This window comes from Psammomys obesus, unplaced genomic scaffold, assembly GCF_907164565.1.
Source record: "Psammomys obesus unplaced genomic scaffold, mPsaObe1.curated_primary_1811, whole genome shotgun sequence".
In the NCBI taxonomy this organism is placed as follows: Eukaryota; Metazoa; Chordata; class Mammalia; order Rodentia; family Muridae; genus Psammomys; species Psammomys obesus.
In genome coordinates this window covers 4,749,018-4,769,759 of record NW_026596095.1, presented here as the reverse complement: position 1 = coordinate 4,769,759, position 20,742 = coordinate 4,749,018, and the positions used below count along the sequence as shown (strand labels likewise).

At 40.8% G+C, this 20,742-nt stretch overlaps 1 long non-coding RNA gene across 1 annotated transcript; it reads right to left on the bottom strand.

The window, feature by feature from the left end:
• Positions 1-17,026: 17,026 nt before the first annotated feature.
• Positions 17,027-20,703, bottom strand: LOC129691944 (uncharacterized). Its single transcript, XR_008722582.1, has 2 exons — positions 20,577-20,703; positions 17,027-17,342 (listed from the first exon to the last, which is right to left on the bottom strand). It is a non-coding gene; the product is annotated as an uncharacterized LOC129691944 (long non-coding RNA).
• Between the last annotated feature and the right edge of the window lie 39 nt (positions 20,704-20,742).

The following is a 20,742-nucleotide window of genomic DNA, read 5'->3' as shown; positions in this document are numbered from 1 at the left end:
ACTATTCAATCTGGTAGGATCCCTGATAGAAAACAGAAAGACAAAAGTTAGGAGATTCAGTCTGCCTACTTCTCCCCACCCTATCTCCCCTCCCTAGTGGAGCAAAGCCCCTCACCTTCCTACCTTGGACATCAGAATTCTAGCTTGCTTTGACCTTAGGACTCTGACCTTGTACAAGCCAGCCTTTGTCCCAGCAATGTCCCTGATTCTGAGGCTGGCAGACTTGGGCTCAGCCAGGCCAATCACTTCTTCATCTAGTTTGCAAATAACCTGTTACACAGGACTTCCCACCCCATGTGATCATGTTAGACAATTTACAAAATAAACCCCCTCTCTTAAAGAACCCTGATTTGGAGGAGGGTGTCACCATGGCAGCCCATCAGTCTTGGACTTTCTACCCTCTAGAAGAGTGAGCCAAGTTTCTGTTGTTTGTAATTTACTCAGCATCAAGCCCATGCCTTTAATCCAAGCACTCCGGAGTCAGAGAAAGTCAGAAGTGTGAATTCTAGGTCAGCTTGGTCTACAGATTGAGTACCGGTACAGTTGGGGTTACAACAGAGAAACCCTTTCTTGAAACAAACCAAATAAGAATAAGAATATAACTATTAATAACAAACAATAAAAAATTATTAAAAAAAGAATAAGAATAATTTTACTCAAACTCGGGTGTTCTGTTATACTACCAGAAAATAGAATAAGAAACTGGTGAGGGGAAAAAAGAGAGAAGAAAGGACTTGATTACCTCTAGAAAATAGGACAAGAGTCAGTGACATTTAACAAAAACCGCACAGACATTGCCATTGTTTTCATTACTTCACTGACTCTCATATGATCCGTTCTTGCTCTGTTTGCTCCTGTTTTTTTTTTTTTTTTTTTTTTTTTCCTGAGTCAATCTTTTCTCCATCGGAACTGAATGGAATTGATTTTTGGAAGTTCTTACATAGCCCAAAGGTTTGGAGACCTTGAAGTCTGTCCTTTTCAGAAACTTTTCCAGAAACCACTAAAAAAGGAAGCGCTTTGTGGTTATAGGGGCTCGAAGAAGCTTTCAGGAACAAATAATGGTAAAACAAATTCACTGTGTGCAGGTGGCAAAAGACTTCAAGCAATCGTGGTTAAAGACCTGGTGGGGATCCATCATGATGGGTTGGTAAGGGAACCTGCTTATTTCTGTTACGTGGTGTTTTAAGATCGTTAGAGCTATGACTTTCAACATTAAACTTGGATGTCAGATTTTTAGAAAGTTTGTACAACCCTTGTAACATTTCTGTCAATGATGTACACCCACAAAATACATAAAGAAGGATAAAACATTGTTCATTTATCAGTCTCTCCTGTGAGGCTTATCAAATGAACCTAAAAAATTCAACAATGAGCAGAGAAAACAAACCCATTGAGATTTTCCAGGGACGCTTTTGGAAAATCCCAAAGTTAGTCTGAGGTCAAGATGCCTTGTTCAGCTAGGTGTGGTGGTACTCCCCTACAGTCCCAGCTACTTGGGAGGCTAAAGCATGTGGACCACCTAAGCCCAGGAATGTGCGGCCATCCTCCACAACATAGTGAAGCTCGTGACGGATTGTCCCAGGACGAGTTAACCCAGCCAGCCAGTGTGGGTTCCTCGCTGCCGATCTGTTTTATCATATAATTTTATGTGCTATGAGGAAATGGGAACACCAAACAATATAGCTGCAGCCAGGTGGCCAGGGAGATAAATGAAGCAATACCTGAAGTGTGACTTTCCCAGAGAAATAAATATAAGACATATCCAGGATAGTGGTGGTATGGCAAGGATGACTCATGCATGTGAAAGGAACTTTTATTCTTCTGGTTCAGTTGTTGTCTCAGAGACTTACTGCCTCAGCCTGTTAACCTAGGCCTCGTCCTGGAAGCTTCTAGTCTCTGTCCAATCTAACCTAAGGCCTAGAATGTTTTCAGGTTCTGAGATTTGCTGCTTAATAAGCTCACCCTTACTTGTTTTTTTTTTTTTTTTTTTTTTTTCCTGAGCTCTGGGCTGGCTGGTTCAACTCAGCTGTTGTGGCTCAAACTCCTTTCAAAGCTGACTTATTCAATGTGCTCTAATCTTTCGGCCCCTTCTCTAATCATACGGCCCCTTCTTATTCTCTGGGTCCTTCTGTGTTCACTTGGGTCTAGCTTGTTCTCTCTTCAACCTGTCTCTGTCTATTAGTCCTGGTAAAACTTCCTCCTCTCTCTCTGCATTGCCCATTAAGTAGCTTTCCTTTCCTCTCTTTTCTCATGAGAGTTGGGTGTATCCTATTCTGTAAAGTCTTTCTGTGATTCATCACTTTTTCTGCCATTCAATGAGACAGCATTTTCAAACATGGGGTCCTCCTTCTACAAACTAACTTTACCTTCATTTAAAGGCATGTACCACCATACCTGGACCTAAGCTCTTCTTTACATGAAACTTGCTCTGTACTCAGATCTGCTTGTCTCTGTCTCCTGGATTAAAGGTGTGTTTGTATTCCAGGTGGATCACACAGACCTAGAAGGTCTTTGAATGTGATCTCTTGCCAGAACAGCCATGTTCTGAATTAAAATTCCTCTACATATGCAAGTCCAGATTGCTGAGGAAACTGGTTCATTGTGGGATACTAATGGAGTGATGATAATAACAGAAGGTTGTATTTACTTGACTTCACTAAAGTCTTACCCACCAGGGTCCTATTTTATCTAGTACAGAACTCACATAAATTTGGATTCAGTGCACCACCTAGTGTCCGAACAAGCATGGCTGTAGGTTCAGTCAACATAAGACAGACAAAACTGGATTTTATAAAAGTAATGTGTTCTTGTGTTCTGTGTCCTTGTCCTTGCTTCTCTGGTCTTGGCAAACACTGGGTAACTATAGGAAGATTGTTTTGCTGCAGGCTGGCAGGTAGAAAGGCTAAAGGATAACCTACTTCAGCCCTCCACCCCTTTCTCTGACTCTTAATTATTTTTGTCCTCTCTTCCAGATGCTCGCTGCTTCCTGGAGGAGATAGTATATGTTCGTTTATCTTGCCCCCGGTCAAACAGTGAGTTATTGTTTTATAGTATAGGTACAGCAAATTCAGCTGTGTACTTCTAGAATGACAGAAATATAAGCACAGAGTTCATGACCCCAATTACCACTTAGACAAACTAGTGAGGTGTGAAGAAGTGTCATAGTCTCCAAATGGCCTGTCATCAATACCTTGTTGTAACTGGCTTGGAGCATCCTGATCTTATCTCAGCTCTAGGCACAGTGTGGGGCACCAATGAGAGTGCAGGTGTCTCCATTGTCACCGATTTGTGTCTAAGGGCATTTTGTCTTGTAATACTATCCTTTTCCTTTATGCTTTTTCCCCACTGGGCAAGACTACGCTCTTGTGGGTCGTAGTAATGCACACCTTTAATCCCAGCAAACAGTATGTAGAGACAGGTGGATCTTTGGGTTTGGCACCAGCCGGAGCTACATAGTGAGACGGGGGGATAGAAAGCTAGCTATTAGACATAGTTTGATAGATTCAAATTAAAGTTGAGGCCAATTTAATAAAATTACTAGAGTTGGGGTGTAACTCATATTAGAGCATGTACTTAGCACAAATCAGGTCTTATATTCAATATCCAGCATCAAAACTTAAAACGATGGATGGAAGGGTAGATGATGGATGGATGGATGGATGGATGGATGGATGGATGGATGGATGGATGATGAATGGATAGGTGGATGAGTGAATGGATGGGTGGGTGGATAGATGGATAAGTAGATAGGTAGATGATAGATTTGTATACATAGATGATAGAGAGAGAGATAGATAGATAGATAGATAGATAGATAGATAGATAGATAGATAGATAGATAGATTTCTACATGGTAGAGTACTTACCTAGCATGTAAAAGGCCCTGGTTTGGTTCCCAGAACTGAGGGGGTAAGGGGGCCACTGAACTATGGCCCATATCACTATTTTGTTTTCTTAACATACTTTTCATTTATATGTATGTGTGTCTGCATGAGTTTATGTGTGCCATAGATACACAGTACCCATAGAGGCCAAAAGAGTGTTGAATCCCCTATAGCTAGAGTTATAGGTAGTTGTAAGCATTTCACCATGGATGCTAGGAACTAAACCCAGGTCCTTTGCAAGAACAATAAGAGTTCTTAACCACTGTGCCATTTCTCTGACCCCCTGTTTTGTTTTCTTTCTTTCTTTCTTTCTTTCTTTCTTTCTTTCTTTCTTTCTTTCTTTTTTTTTTGTTTTTTGTTTGTTTGTTTTTTGTTGTTTTGTTTTTGTTTTTTTGAGACAGCTTTGTAGACCAGGCTGCCCTCAAACTCATAGCAATCCACCTTCCTCTGCCTCCCTGAGTGCTGGAACTAAAGGTGTGTACCACCACACACAGCTCCCTTTTTTTCTTATCAAAGAAAGTGGCACTGGGACTCTGATGAATAGTGGTATTTCAGTGATGGACAGATATTGACAAATCTCTATTCGATGGTAGAGCATAAAGCGTCTGAATTTTTTATATTAGCTCCATTGTAATAGCCTAGATCAAGTACTTCTTCTGACCTGACATGCACACCATCAAATGAATAAACCCAATTGTTTCAGTAACTTTTGTTTTTCTTAGTAAGTAAGAACAATGTCTATAGGATTTTCAGATGCCTTCTGAGAAATCAGTTTTAGTTGCCAAAAATTGTTGTCAGGAAGGAAGGCAGGATGTCAAAAGCCATCAGGCAGTTTGAACACGGTGATTAGGAAACACTACTTGATGACCCAGTCAACCAGTGACAATAAAAAATATTTTGAAAGATAGCCTGACTGTAAAGAACCTTTGTTCTTTCCAAAGTGGGAAGTCTTTGTCCCTTTATGTAAAGGGCATGATAAAGTCAACAAGAAGCTAGTCCTGATGAGACCCGATAGGCTAGGGTCAGATGGAAGGGGAGGAGGACCTCCTCTATCAGTGGGCTTAGAGAGGGGCATAGGAGAAGAAGAGGGAGGAAGGGTGGGACTGGGAGAGGATGAGGGAGGAGGCTACAGCTGGGATACAAGATGAATAAATTGTAATTAATAAAAAAAATAAAAAAGAAGCGCAGGAATCGGTTACACATGGGATTGTCCTCTAGAATGATTATTCAGAACATTAAAATTCCCTGCAACCTCTTCTTAATGCAAGCAGACTCTAAAGGCATTTTTAAGTTATTTATTTATCATTATATTTTTAAGACAACCTCTCACTATGTAGCCCTGGCTGGTCTGGAACTCTCTAGGTAGACCAGGCTGGCCTCAAACTCACAGAGATCCACTTGCCTCTGTCTCTTAAAAGCCCAGGCCAAAAAGGGTTTTGTACTTTAAACAAATAGAAAAATCAGTCCTAATTTTTTATTAGTATAATAGTCGATGTTAAAACTCCTGACATTATGGATAAAACCATATCAAACTTTAGTCATAGAAAAGACTAAAGATATTTCTTTTCTATGAGTCTTCTATATCTTTCCATGCCTATGAGGGACTTTTCCTACACTTTCCTCTTTATTAGGAAACAGATACATTTTCCTTCACCTTAAGATTATTCTTCTTAGCAAAAATTCATCTTGTTTATCTTAAAAACTTTTTACTCTACCATGTTGTTCTTGAGGAGTTCATTCATATATATTGACTGGGAATTGTGTCCAGAGGCAACGAGGCAGTATATAACGGTGACTATAATACAAGCATTTTTAGCGAACAGCTGAACTTATAAATATATATCTCACAACTTTGACAGTAACACACCTACCTCCCAAAGTCACAAAAATAGGCACATTCATTAGCAGATCCAAGTATATAGTTTCTCTGTATCACATTAAAGGGGAAACAAAGTCCAAGATCCACCTGCCAAGTTCAAGACCAGCTTAGGCAACCCAAAGATACTCTTATCTCAAAACAAATTTTAAAATACATATGTACTGATGACATAAAAATACAAGTAAAACAGTCTGGGAATCACAGGGGATTGATTGGGGGGAAGAACTGGGTTTAGGGTAATATGCTCAAAGTATATTATATACTTGTATGAAAACTCCATAATAAAAAAATTAAAATTAATTAAAAAAAATTCAGTGCTAGAGCTTAACCACAGTATTAGAGTACTTGCCTAGCACATACAAGGTCTGAATTCACCCCAAGCTCACGTACATTTATACACTCAATTTTGTTGTTGAGTTTTTTTGTTGTTTTGTTTTGTTCCTCAAGACAAGGTTTCTCTGTGTAGCCCGGGTTGTCCTGGAGCTGGCTTTGTAGACCAGGCTGACACTGAACTCACAGAGATCTGCCTTTTCTCCCCCTGGGCTTTGTTTACCTTTTACTGTGATACAGAGACACTATATGCTTAGATCTGCTAATGAAAAAATTAAAGTTTGAGGGGCTGCATAGCTGGCTCAGTAGTTAAGAGGACTGGCTGCTCTTGCAGAAGATCCAGGTTCAGTTCCCAGGACCCACAGAGAAGCTCACAACCATCTGTAATTCCAAATCCGGGGACTCTGATACCTTCTTTTCACCTCCACAGACACCAGGCATCCACACAGACATCATGAAAATGAAATACCATATACAAAAAATAAAAATAGATTTAATGAAATTGCTTGAATAATGACTCAATTGTGGTTAATAACAAATTTACATTTTTCATAATCTTGAATATCTCGTACTAGTTTATTTGTGTAACTTTAGGAAGAATATAGCCAATTAAAATTAAAATATATTAAAAATGAATGTGAATGTATGGTTAAAATCTTCTTAGGACTGGTACCTCAGAAAACAGTGAGTTTTCTTCTGTTTTATTTTTATCTTTGTTTTTTTTTTTTTTTTTTTAAACATAGTCTCATTATGCAGTCTTGGCTGGCCTGAAACTCAATATGCAGGCCAGATGTGGGGCTCGTGGACCAGGACACCAGAGGAACTGGCATGGAACTGGGGAGGTCCAGCATGTTCACAGCTGAGATTTAAAGTCTCATCTGCGACCAGCAGGAGTGGCCTGGCTCCTCTCTATATCCATGCCTGCCTCCGAGCATGTAATCTGGCAACCCACAACCAGGTGCTAACAGGTAGTCAGGCCCCTGGATGCAAGTAGAACATCACCAGAATGCCAGCCCCAACCAATGGAAGGTATTCACCCCTAAGCCCCTCCCTACTTCCCAAGGTTTATGTAGTCCGTTTACCATGAAACACAAACACGAACTTGAGCTGTTTCACCAATAATGGAGCCCAAGCTATTACACTGAAGATTGTCTGAGAGCGGCTGTTTTCCTCAGAGCTCCTGCTGCTGCCCGATCTAGCATAGGAGCCTGAATTCCCACTGTCGCTCAATCTGGTGCCAGCCTATGCCAAAATTCTTTCTCTCCAGCACTCGTAACTGGACCGGAATTCTATAGAACCCGCTGGTTCCAGATTCTACTTCATTCTTTTCGGCTCAGTGTCTGGTGGAGTCCAGACACCCCAGGGAGAAGCAGGACAGGGAACCACAGCTAGGCTGACCTTAAACTCATAGCATTGATCCCACCGGGCAAGAATAAGACCACTACCACATTTTTTGAGCCAAATTTGAAGGAAGATTTATTAAATACTGATCAAGATGATGGACACTTGTAGTAACCAGCTGAACAGGGGTTAAGCAGAAAAGAGGGAGTTTGAGTTGAAGGGTATTTATGACAGCATGGAGAAGAAAGGGCTTTTGGTTTTTTCCTTCTGGGATATTAGCTGAGTAGAAAGGTCAGTTGGGTGCTTTCTCTGTCTCTCTGAGTTTCACCCTTGCGTCTGGCTCCTGGGTCTTCATTGGTAAAATCAAACGATTGGTTTTTTCATTTTGTTTTGTTTTTAAAGCAACAGAAACTGACACTGGCCAGGTCCGTACCCAGGATTCCCAGAGAATAGCTATGAATTCCCAGGGTCTATAAAGGCAAAACCTACAAGGTTACATACTTCCTGCCTTTGTCCAATGGGGACAAACATACATCCTGAATACTTCCCACCTATGAGTGATTAAGCACACATAGTTGGGGCAACCAAGCTTGTTTATAGACATGAAAACACACGGCATGGTATCTTACATAACAACCCCAAGCATTCTAGGACGTTATCTGTCCTTGGGCAAATAGTGCTTACAGGTTAAGGGTATTTTTGTTCTATAGATATCTTAAGCACAATAATTTAAACTTAAAACATAACTTTAGGGATGGAGAGATGGTTCAGAAGTTGAGTTCCTCCAAAGGTCCTGAATTCAATTCCCAGCAACAGCATGGTGTCTCACAACCATCTATAATGAGATCTGGTGTCCTCTTTTGGTCTGCAGGTACATGCAGGCAGAACACTGAATACATAACAAATAAGTAAATCTCTAAAAACAAAAACATAAAACCTCTCTGTGCTGTAAGAGACAGGCCATTACCAGCTGGCAAAGACCACACACAGCAGAAGGCAATTATCAGCTGTGGACAAACTAAAGCCCAAACTAAGATCCCACAGTCAAAAACATATTTATATAACATAACTGACTTTTTTAAAGAAACCAAAACTTCCATTACAGGATGGTGCAGTTCCTATGAATGAGGAGGAGGGGGAGGTCCAAGCCCTGAAGTCCATGGCATCCCCAGGACTTAGGAGGACCAAACAAGGAAGACACAAGCTGATCAGTATTGTCACTTTACTGGATGGGGGTCAGGGGCTTAAGAGACCCAAGGCCTGGTACCAGGACTTTAAAATGAAGCCGAAGGGAAAACTGAGCTAAAAAAAAAAAAAAAAAAAGCAGCTTCACCCAAGGGAAAGGGTTGACGATGTGGTCGGTGAAGAGGGTTGACAGTAGCCTTAAAGACCATGGCTGAGGTACCTCCGCCTCTAAGAATACCAAGGAGGTACCAAATGCTCAACAGTAACTCCCTCTCTGGCCAAAGGAAAAATACTAATTGCTGCTGTTGGGTGGTACCCAGAGATGGGTGAGCCAGAAGGTGAGTGTGTTACAGGTAGCCCGCAGATAAGGGATAGGGTCCCACTTTGGCTTAGATTCCTAAGGCGGGGAGTGTGCACACATCAGGATCTACTCCCAAGTCATATACCACCCATGTTAGGGTTCATGCCATGGAGTGCCTTGGCTGGCGGACCAAGGAATGCCACAGATCTCATGCAAGAGATTTATTGGGGGGGGGGATACAAAGGCTAAGTGAGGGTGGAAGAGAGCGAGAGATTAAGAGAGGAACAGAGATGAAGTGAGGAAGAGAAAGTTAGGGAGAAACAGGGATAGAAACACAGAGAGAGAGCAAGAGAGAGAGCAAGTGAGCACTGTGATGGCATGGACCTTTTAAAGGATACGTGTGTCTTATAGGGAGAATACTTGGCTTCCGGTAGAGACAGTTTAAATGTGTCTCATTTGGCAGCAGGTGATGACGTGGCTGGTGTGACTGAGTAGTGTTGGGGTTAGCACCTGCTTTCTCACAGATGTGACCTATTAAATCATATGCCTGTCAGTTTTATGTCACGTAGGATGCATTGCCTTATGCATATCTGAGTCAGAATTCACTGACTTAAAAGTGAATATTCTGAGCTAACAGGGACTTTCATTCAAACTGGCTTATATTTTCACAAACTATGGCAATGCTTGGAGTCACATGATGGATGTCTTGTCTGATTTATACCATATAATTGAACTTGTGCTTCAAAGCATTGTCCTATTCAAAATATGTTAACCTTAAGTATACAAGAGCTGTTTTGCTGTGGAATTATTTTTTAGCCATATTGCCTCACAGTTGAGACTGGTGGAGGACTATTGCTTTAAGTTGCTATGAAGTGGAAGACATCACTATTTTGACCACTAAGCTGAGCACGGTAGTGCACACCTTTAGTCCCAGCACTCTGGAGGCAGAGTGCAAGTCTAGCCAGGTCTCCATAGCAACTTCCAGGCCAGCCAGAGCTACACAGTGGAACCTTATTAAAAAAAATAGTATAAAAAAACCACAAACAAACAAATAAATAATAAAGACAGGGTCCTTGTGCTCAGGATTCAGCTTTTCATTCTCAGACTAAAGGTGAATGTTACCACACTTTGCTCTCTTAGATCCTTTATTGCTGCCACCCTGTGAGTCACAGAACATGTTTTGTAAGATATTTCTCTAGCTGATTTAAGGAAGTATAGTAAATAAAAGATTTATCTACATTTTAGTTTGACCTCATTTAACACCACACATATTGTGTAACATCAGCTACCGTGAACTCATTTGTCTCACTTGTTGCCACTATAAGACAGAAAGGGATGGGATTGTAGCTCAGTGATAGGGTACATACCTGTCCTGGGTAGGGCCCTGTGTTCAACCTTTGGGACTGAGGAAGGGGGAGGGGATGATTGTGTAGGACTACAGAGATGGCTCAGTAAAGTGCAGATCCCAGCACCTATGTAAGAAACCAGAGGAGGGGTTTGCAGAGGTGGCTTAGTAGGTAAGAGTGTGTACTGCTCTGGTAGAACACTCAAGTTCAGTTCCCAGCACCTATTAGGGCAGTTCAGTAACATGTAACTCTGGCTCCAGAAGCTCCGATGCCTCCAACACCTGTGCTTATGTGCACTAGCCTGCTTTCAAATGAAGCCAACAGGAAAAACTGAGCTAAAAAACGAAGCTTCCCCTAAGGGAAAGGGTCAGAGATGTGGTCGGTAAAGAGGGTCAGCTGTAGCCTAAAGGACCATAGTCATACAGAGTCAGACTCCAAAGCAGGGAGAAAATTCTGGAGGGTCAGAAATGTGCAATTTCATGCTCAGCTCTGAGGCGACACACTCCAGAATAAGTCATGTGGTTCTAGGCGGGCACAGGAGGAGTACAAACTGTATTGTGTCTCCAACTGGCTCCAGGAGGACATCTCAAAACAAGCATGACCTCTCCAAAACAGCTACTGAGATGACTGATAACTACCCTTTCACTCATTTTAAAGGTATGTCTCTGCTATTTTCCTCACACAATTTCCTGCTCCCAGAATGCATCCCACCTTATCAGCTACATTTTGAAAACGCCTGGTGAGGGCAGACTTATTCTTGAAATGTCCTAATTTACCCCCACTAACTCACAAACAGTCTCTTCTCCTGGGAAATTCTGCCCAGAAATCCTAGAAAAAGCTACTCTCTGGAAGATGCCGTCCAGGAAGTATGTACTTGCACTCTGAAATCAGTTTCCTCCCACTTCCTTCTGGTGTCTCATCTCTGAAGTCTTTGCTTGGTGGTGACAAGTTTCAGTAGAGATCTCTTCAGCCTCTGCGCATTAGCAACAGCCCCAGTCATTCAGAAGAAAGCCAAGGGTCCAGTGGGAATATTTGCCAAACAGCATAATGGAGTTGGCAAAAGAACTTCATCTGCAAATGTATTTTAGCATTAGTTGAACTGAAGAGCAGCCTGGCCAGAGTCAAGGCTCACAGCCTGTTCAGAGGCTTAAGAAGCCCCTGACAAGCTTTAACAGAACAAGTTTATTGCACCTGTCCCTCAGTGCTGGCCGCGCTGGTGGACACTTTGTGGAGGGAAATCTACATAAAGGGAAATGCTTTAAATTTTCCTAGTTTTTGATCTCTATTTGATTTTGACTCTGATATTAAAAAAAAAAAATGTTTTCTTGACTCCCAAAGTACTTTAGAGTATGTATCAGGTGGTACCCGAAGTTTTAGTCAGAGTCAACCAGCCCTGTGGTCCTCAGGTTCTGAAGATGCACCCCCCCACCCCCAAACGACCTTCTTTCAGGAGATGCCCCTTGGAACTTTTGTATGGTAATACAAAAACCGAGAAGAGCAGCTTCAAGGACAGCGGGACCCAAACAAGCAGAAGCCACCAGGAAAACCTCTCTGGCAAAGGAAGAAATAAGAAGCAAACTCATTACAAAATGTCAACCGAGCCTACTGAAAAGTTGAAGGCTCCCATGACTACCTGTTGTGCGTTGATATGCAGGTGACCTAATTAAAATTCCTTTAAAGAAAACCAGTGGGCCAGAAGACAATAGCTCAGCTCTCTGAAGCTTTCCTCAGGAACTGGTTCTTTACCTTGAAGAACTACCCAGAACAATCCAGGTTCAACTCACTTGGTACCTTGAAGTGAAAAAAAAAAAAAAAAAAAAAAGACAAAACTAGTTTTTCTTGCTCTGTAATTTCCATTCAAGAGCTTTAAGAATTATAATAGTATAGGGACAAAATATGTGGTAAAGTAATACCTGGCCAGCTGTGGCCTAATTCTCTAAGCACTGAATTGTGTTCTCTCTCTTTCTCTCACCCCACCTTCTTTATATATTTTGACTAAAGATCCTTTAAAAGGTAGATGCCATCACAGTGCTCTCCTTTCTTTTCCTCCTACTGTGTTTTCCAACCACTGACATCAAGTCATTGAGATCTATAAGGCGCCAGCAGTGGCTATGCCTGAAAAGACTGAATTCTTTGTGTACATAATGCTTGCAGTGTCAACTATACAACTGTTATTTGATCTGGACTTAGATCCTGCGCTAAAGAATGTGTCCATGGTTCACTTGGCCAGTTAAATGAGGATATTAATTTTTTTTAAGCAAGTGTACAAAGTGGTGAGTTTTATATGGAGTTTTCATATATATGTAGTTTTAAAGTTTTTTTAAATTTATTTAAATTTTAAATTTATTTTGGTTTTTCAAGACAAGGTTTCTGTGTGTAGCTCTGGTTGTTCTGGAACTCACCCTGTAGATCAGGCTGACCTCAAACTCACAGAGATCCACCTGCCTCTACCTCTACAGTGCTAGGACTGAAGCCCTGCATGGCTATTTATTTAATTTTGTATTGAGACAGTATCTCAGTGGCTAGTCCTGGCTGGCCTAGAACTCTACATACACTAGGCTAGTCTAGAACTCACAGAGATCCACAGACTTTTTTCTTCTGAGTAAGTACTGGGATAAAAGATATATGCCATCAATAAGACAAATAAAGGAGATCAAGGGAATTCAGTTTGGAAAGAAAGAAGTCAAAATATCACTATTTGCAGATGATATGATGGTATATATGAGTGACTCCAAAAATTCTACTAGGGAACTCCTACAGCTGATAAACAACTTCAGCAAAGTGGCTTATCCAGAAGACAAATGGACTGAGAAAGAAATGAGGGAAATAACACTCTTCACAATAGCCACAAAGGACATAAAGTACCTTGGTGTAACTCTAACCAAGCAAATCAAAGACTTGTATGAAAAAAACTTCCAGTCTCTGAACAAAGAAATAGAAGAAAATATTAGAAAATAGAAAGATCTCCCATACTCATGGCTTGGCAGGATTAACAGAGTAAAAATGGCCATTTTACCAAAGACAATCTACAGATTCAATGCAATTCCCAACAAATTACCAACACAATTCTTTACAGACCTTAAAAGAAAAATTCTCAACTTCATCTGGAATAACAAGAAACCCAGAATTGCTAAAACAATCCTCTACAATAAAAGATCTTCTGGAGGTATCTCCATCCCTGGTCTCAAGCTGTACTATACAGCAATAGTAATAAAAACTGCATGGTACTGGCATAGAAACAGAATGGTGGATCAATGGAATCAAATAGAAGACCCTGAAATAAATCCACATACTTATGGACACCTGATTTTTAACAAAGATGCCAAAACCATACAATGGAAAAAAAAAGATAGCATCTTCAACAAATGGTGCTGGTCTAACTGGATATCTACATGTAGAAAATAGAAATAGATCCATACTTATCACCCTGCACAAAACTAAAGTCCAAGTGGATCAAAGACCTCAACATAAAACCAGACACACTAACCCTCTTAGAAGAAAAAGTGCGGAAGAGCCTTGAGCTCATTGGCACAGCAGACAACTTCCTGAACAGAACGCCAATGGCGCAGGCTCTTAGATCAACAATCAATAAATGGGACCTCATGAAACTGAAAAGCTTCCGTAAAGCAAAGGACACTGTCATCAGAACACAATGACAACCTACGGATTGGGCAAGGATCTTCACCAACCCTATGTCTGACAGAGGGCTAATATCTAGAATATATAAAAAACTTAAGAAGTTAAACAGCAACAAATCAAGTAATCCAATTAAAAAATGGGATACAAAGCTAAACAGAGAATTATCAATAGAGGAATATCGAATGACAGAGAAACACTTAAAGAAATGCTCACCATCCTTACTCATCAGGGAAATGTAGATCAAAACAACCCTGAGATTTCACCTTACACCCATCAGAATGGCTAAGATCAAAAACTCAAGTGACAACACATGCTAGAGAGGATGTGGAGAAAGGGGAACCCTCTTCCATTGCTGGTGGGAATGTAAACTTGTACAACCACTTTGGAAATCAATTTGGTGCTTTCTCATACAATTAGGAATAGTGCTACCTCAAGATCCAGGTATACCACTCCTAGGCATATATCCAAAAAAGGCTCAAGTATACAAAAAGGACGTTTGCTCAACCATGTTCGTAGCAGCTTTATTTGTAATAGCCAGAAGCTGGAAACAACCCTGATGTCCCTCAGTTGAGGAATGGATACAGAAATTGTGGTACATTTATACAATGGAATACTACTCAGCAATTAAAAACAAGGAAATCATGAAATTTGCAGGCAAATGGCAGGAACTCTAAAAGATCATCCTGAGTGAGGTATCCCAGAAGCAGAAAGACACACAGGGTATATACTCACTTATGAGTGGATATTAGACATATAATATAGGATAATCATAGTAAAATCTATACACTTAAAGAAGCTAAGCAAAAAGGAGGACCCTGGGTAAGATGATCAATCCTCATTCAGAAAGGCAAATGGGATGGACATCAGAAAAGGGAGAAAAAAAGAGGGAAAGGACAGGATCTCTACCACAGAGGGCCTCTGAAAGACTACCCAGCAGGGTATTAAAGCAGATGCTGAGACTCTTAGCCAAACTTTAGGCAGAGTGCAGGGAATGTTATGAAAGAAAAGGGAGATAGAAAGACTGGAAGGGTCTGGAGCTCCACAAGAACAACAAAACCAAAATATCTGGGCCTATGGGTCTTTTCTGAGACTGATACTCCAACTAAGGACCATTCATGGAGATAACCTAGAACCCCTGTACAGAGATAGCTTGTGGCAGCTCAGATTCCAAATGGGCTTCCTAGTAAGGTGAGCAGGAGCTGTCTCTGACATGAACTCAGTGGCTGGCTCTTTGATCACCTCCCCCTGTGTGGGGAGCAGCCTTACCAGGCCACAGAGGAAGACTATGAAAGACAGTCCTGATGAGACCTGATAGGCTAGGGTCAAATGGAAGGGGAGGAGTTCCTCCACTATCAGTGGATTGGGGAAGGGGCATGAGAGGAGATGAGGGAGGGAGGGAGGGAAGGAGGGAGGAAGGGAGAAAGGGAGGGAGGGAGGAAGGAAGGGAGGGAGGGAGCGGATGAGGCTACAGCTGGGATACAACTTGAATAAATGTAATAAATAAAAATTATATTAAAAAGGTATATACTATCATGCCCAAGCCATATTTTTGTTTTTTGAGACATGGTTTCATGTAGCTCAGGCTGGCCTAAACTCAGTATGTAGCAAGTCTTCAGGTTGGCTCTATGGCCAACTTAAATTAGAATGTCTGATAATGAATTTTTTAGTATGAGTATATCCCAAATATTGTATAACCAAACAATTATTGTTTATTTGAAATTTAAATATAAGCAGATCATCTATTTTTTTTTCTGGCATTTCTAAACAAATATTTCAGAAATAATTTATTTGGCCCTAGCTACCTTTAAACTGATTTCTTGTTATCATTGTGTCTTAAATGTTGTGAAATTTTGCTGTCAAGGTTAGATGATAGGAGGCTGGTTAAGAGCACTGGCTGCTCTTCCAGAGGTCCCACGTTCAGTTCCCAGCAGCTCATACGTGTCTGCCATCCCACTCTCAGGGAATCTGATACTGTTTTCTGGCCTCGTTGAGCATTGCATATACACCATGCACAGACAAACATGTGGGCAAAATACACATACACACAGAGAAGCACACACACACACATACAAAGATCAGCTGATAAACCAGTCTCCTTGCATAGTGTACTGACTGCTGTTTTCTCTGTCTTCACCTGTGATCTTCCGCACAATTCACTAACACTTCTCACCTCTGTCACTACTTTTGCTTCCGCCATCTCCTCTTTCTTCTGTGCTCATTTCTCTCCTGCCCCATTTCGAAATTCATGTAGTTATATGTAATTTTCTTATACATAGGGGTGTTGGGCTCTAGCTCAGTGGGAGGGCACTTGATTGACAGCATGCAGGAGGCCTGGGTTTGATTCTTAGCATTAAAAAAAAAAAAAAACAAAAAAAAAAAACCAAAACAAAACAAAAAAAAAAAAAAACAAAAAAGGATGGGTTTCTTGGGACAAATAAGGATTCAAATCCCATCCTATCCCTTTAGTGTATATAGGATTGTAAAATTATTTCCTGTGTGTAGGCTCCAGTTTCACTTTCTGTGAAATGCCAAGCCCTGATGCTCACTTTGTCAGGCTGCTGTGGGAGCTAAAGGAGATGAGCAAACCACTTAAGGGTGATAGGATTCTTGTTGTCAGAAGAGCTTCAGGCTTGACTATTCACTTGAGCTACTTTATGTCCAGACTTGTGCTAACACTTGCTCTGGTAAACTTCATCTCCTATCATCCTGAACCCAACCAGTTGAGTTCTGTTCCTCTCAGTTCAGGAAATACATACTTAGTTTCTGGTCGTTTCAGTCGGGGGTCTCACTCAATAGCACAGCCCTTTGCAACTCACTCTGTAGCCCAGGATGGTCTTGATTTCACAAGAATATTCCTGCTGTAGCCCCACAAGTGCGGGAATCATAATGAAGTTGTTAAGAGGTTCAGAGCCTGGACCCTAGAACTCCTATCAAGTCCTCATTAGGTCAGTTAAACAGACAATATATACATACATATTTATATACACATATATATGTATATATGTATATATATATACATATATATATGTAGCCCTGGCTCTCTGTAGACAGGGTAGCCTCAAACTGAGAGATCTGCCTGCCTCTGCCTCCTACGTACTGGGATTACAGGCATGTGCCATAATGCCCTTCGAGGTTTTATTCAGTGTAACCACATCAGGGAGAAGAACAAGGGAAGGGGTCCAGTGGATACCCCCAAAGTCTTCAGGGTCTAACATGAAATTTAAGTTTAAATAGAAGACAAGAAGTATATATAAATAAGTAGTTCTGGTCAAGGTATGGCCACACCCATCACTGATCCATCATTCTCTTGGCTTAAGTGTCTCCTGCAAGGTGTTTTGACAAGTTGTTTGGACTGTGTAAGATCTCTTTTCTGGAGATAAGTTCTTCCTCTGGCTGACCCCAGGCTTCATTGTCTTCCTTCTCCCAGTTTGAGATTCCTGTGGAAATTACAATATCTTAGGAACCGTTGTTTGAGGAGTCTGATAACTAAAGGGAGGAGCACAAGTGTTTCTTTAGAATATCTTCACTCATGCCAGGATGGTTGTGGGACTACAGGTGTGTGCCTACCATACAATTTTATGCCGTAGGTACTTTGCTAAGAGGCTGGAAATCAAAAAATAATTAGGAAAGCACTGACCTCAAGGAATATAAAACTGGACAAGGAAGTGAAATTATATAGATATACACAGGATGATTTGAGATGCCAATGGGGCCAGTGAAAGGGGATTTAGGCCCTTAGGAGAAAGGGAGCAAAAAAAAAAAAAATTCTTCAAATTTGAGGATGATGGTATCTGAGCTGGTGGGTGGCCAACTATAAAAACAATGACTGAATAGAAAACAATTTAAAGTTAGTGAAGAACCAAAGAGAGATATGGTCCTGGTCAAGCATTTTGTATACAGGGAAGAAGTTATGTACTGGAGCATAAATTGTGAAGCCAGGAAAGGTCAGTGAAAAGTATTGTTATTTTTTTAATTGGAAAGAAACAAATGTGCCCAATTAACAGAATCAGGAAGGAACACATCAGAACAGAAACATCATAACAAACATGAAAGAAATTCAAAATACTATAAGGGCATACTTAAAAAAAATGTTCCATTTAGTTGGAAAAGCTAAGTGAAATGGATGAATTTCTGGATTTATCCAAACTACCAAAGTTAAAGCAAGAAGAGATGAAAACTTAAACAGATCTTTGGCCTCCTATCACATCATTTTTCTTTTCTTTTTGTTCAGTCCTGGTGATTGGACCTAGGGCATTTTTTCAGTTAGTCTTGTCCTCTCCCACATCTTTAAAGCAAACTTAAAAGGCAAGAGAGAATTTCACTAAGTTGCCCAGATTGACTCCTAAGTTATCCCCCTGCCTCAGCTTCTCAAGCAGCGAGGACTTCAGTTGCATTTCTATACCACACAAGGCTCATGTCTTGACTTCACACCTTACCTGAAGAGTGTTGCAAACTGGCCCTCTATTTTCACAGTTTTAGGTTATTTTTCAGTTCTCTGCCCTCCAAGACAGCAAAGCATGTCACTACTTCATTATTATAAATGCTTCTACTTCTCTATCTTTAAAAATTCATTTTAAAATTTCCTGAAAAAAAAAAAAAGTCCCTTTCTCCAACCTATGTATTTGTGACACTGAACATGGTGGTATCTCCTGTGATTTCTGCACTCAAGAGGCCAAGACAAAGATGAATTATAAGTTTGTAGCCAGCCTGAGCTATATAGAAAGTTTCAGGGCAGCCTGGGCTAAATAAGGAGACCTTGTCTCAAAACCATAATAAAATAACAACAGAAAAGAATTTATGTTGTAAGGTATATTTTTCTCGCTAATATATTGTAAATCTTCCTTTTCCTTTACAATCACACATTTATGCTACCAATTATTTTCTGGGTATCGGTAGACACATGAGCAGGTTCCCCCAAAATACACCTCAGAATAGTGCCAAGCTGTAATTATCATGTATTAGGCATTTTAAGTTTTTCTTTTTCTTTCTTTCTTTCTTTCTTTCTTTCTTTCTTTCTTTCTTTCTTTCTTTCTTTCTCTCTCTCTCTCTCTCTCTAATGGAGAAAGGGCTCAGTGGAAAAGTACATGAGGTACAACAGCTTGGGTTCAATTTCCAATAATTTTGGGAGGTGGGAGTGGGGAAGAGAAAGGTAAAGGAAAGAAAGCAGATGTAATTGCTTGGCACAGAAAGGCTGAGACAGAATGGTTGCCAATAGATAGAGGCCTTCAAGACTAGCCTAGCTAGCCTGAGCCACAATGTGGGATCCTGACCCCCCCTTTTTTTGTTTTGGTTTTTTTAAGTAAGATTTGTATTAGTTACTTTCTTCGCTGCTTTGACAAAAATGCCTGACCAAAAAACTTAGGAAGAATTTATATGGGTTCACGGTTTCGGAGGTCACGTGGTTTCGTTGCTTCTGGGCCTCTGGTTGTGATTTATGTAGTGGGGCAGTTATGTACTGAAAGTATCAGACTAACTTTGTAACCTATGTTTCTTTTAATTGCCTTATAACTTATATTTGCAAGTTTTAGGCCCATGTTAATTAAAGCCTCTTAGTGCTTCTCCAGAGAACCGAGGAATGTAAAAGTTCCTGACATTAGCCATCTGTGAGGGCAGAGATAAGGAAGAGAACAAGCAGAGATCTCTACTAAATGGAGAAAAAAAAATCACCGGCTGGTGTCGGTGAGATGGGCTTCGTTTGGAAACTGGGCCAAATGGCCCCAATCCTTCTCCTGACCTTTGATCCAAAACCTGTAACCCCCACTCCTCAGAACAGACATGGGATGAGTTAATCACCCTCCCACATTTAACTGTGGATGGCAGGAAATTCCAAACTGACTTGACGATCAGATATTTACGACAGGGCTGACTGGACCTAAGGGTGACCAGAACTAACCAATTATTTTAAAAGTTAAACATTTCATCCAATCCTAAATTGCCAAGAAGTCAACCCCAGGAGATTCCCGCCTTGTGTCTTTTAAAAACCTAAGGTCTTTGTCTCCGGTGCCACTCCTTGCTGACCAGCAGGGGTGACCCCATTGTACAATGGTCAAGAAGAGTCTCTTGTGTTTTTGCATCGATGGATGATTAGTTTCCTGAGTTCTCTTCATACCTTCTTATATTTAGGCTCTTGCTGGGCCTAACAGTACAAAGAACCTTACAGGCTGCACAGAACACCAGAGGAGAGGCCAGGGTAAGACACACCCTTAAAAGCCCGTGACCCACTTCTTACAAATAGGCCTGTTCCACAATTTACACCATCTCACAATAATACCTTCAAAAGTTTAATATATCAGTGGTCTAGGTCAGAGCCTTCACTTATCTACTCAATTCCCCCAACTCCAAAGCCCATTAGCTAGTAACCAAATCTTTACCATATGATGGGGTACCATATATGGGCAGATGGGGAACATTTTAGATTCAGACCTCAGCAAATATCTAGATCTACTTTACATTCAATGAAGAATAGATTACAAAAAAGCTTTAAAGTGAGGCATCCTGTGCTAACAATCACCTGATTTTATTTTTCTTTGTGGTTTCCTAACTTTGCTTCCCTAAGACATGGTTTTAATCATTCACAACACGAAGAGGCATAAGCTGAATTCTAGCACAGTGTTAACGGGGAAGGGATGAATCAGCTGTATGGAACGAACAACCCAAACCCAAAATATTACCTTTCAGCATGTCTCCCGGTAGCATTGGCTACAGTGGTTGGAAGATTTGCGAAATATTTTAGAAGGCTTTAAAACGTAGTATGTATGAGATCCTCTCAGACAGGAAGAGGTAAATCGCTCTCCTATACCGCGGTATCTCTCTCTTTACCTTTCCCCTGTTTAATGA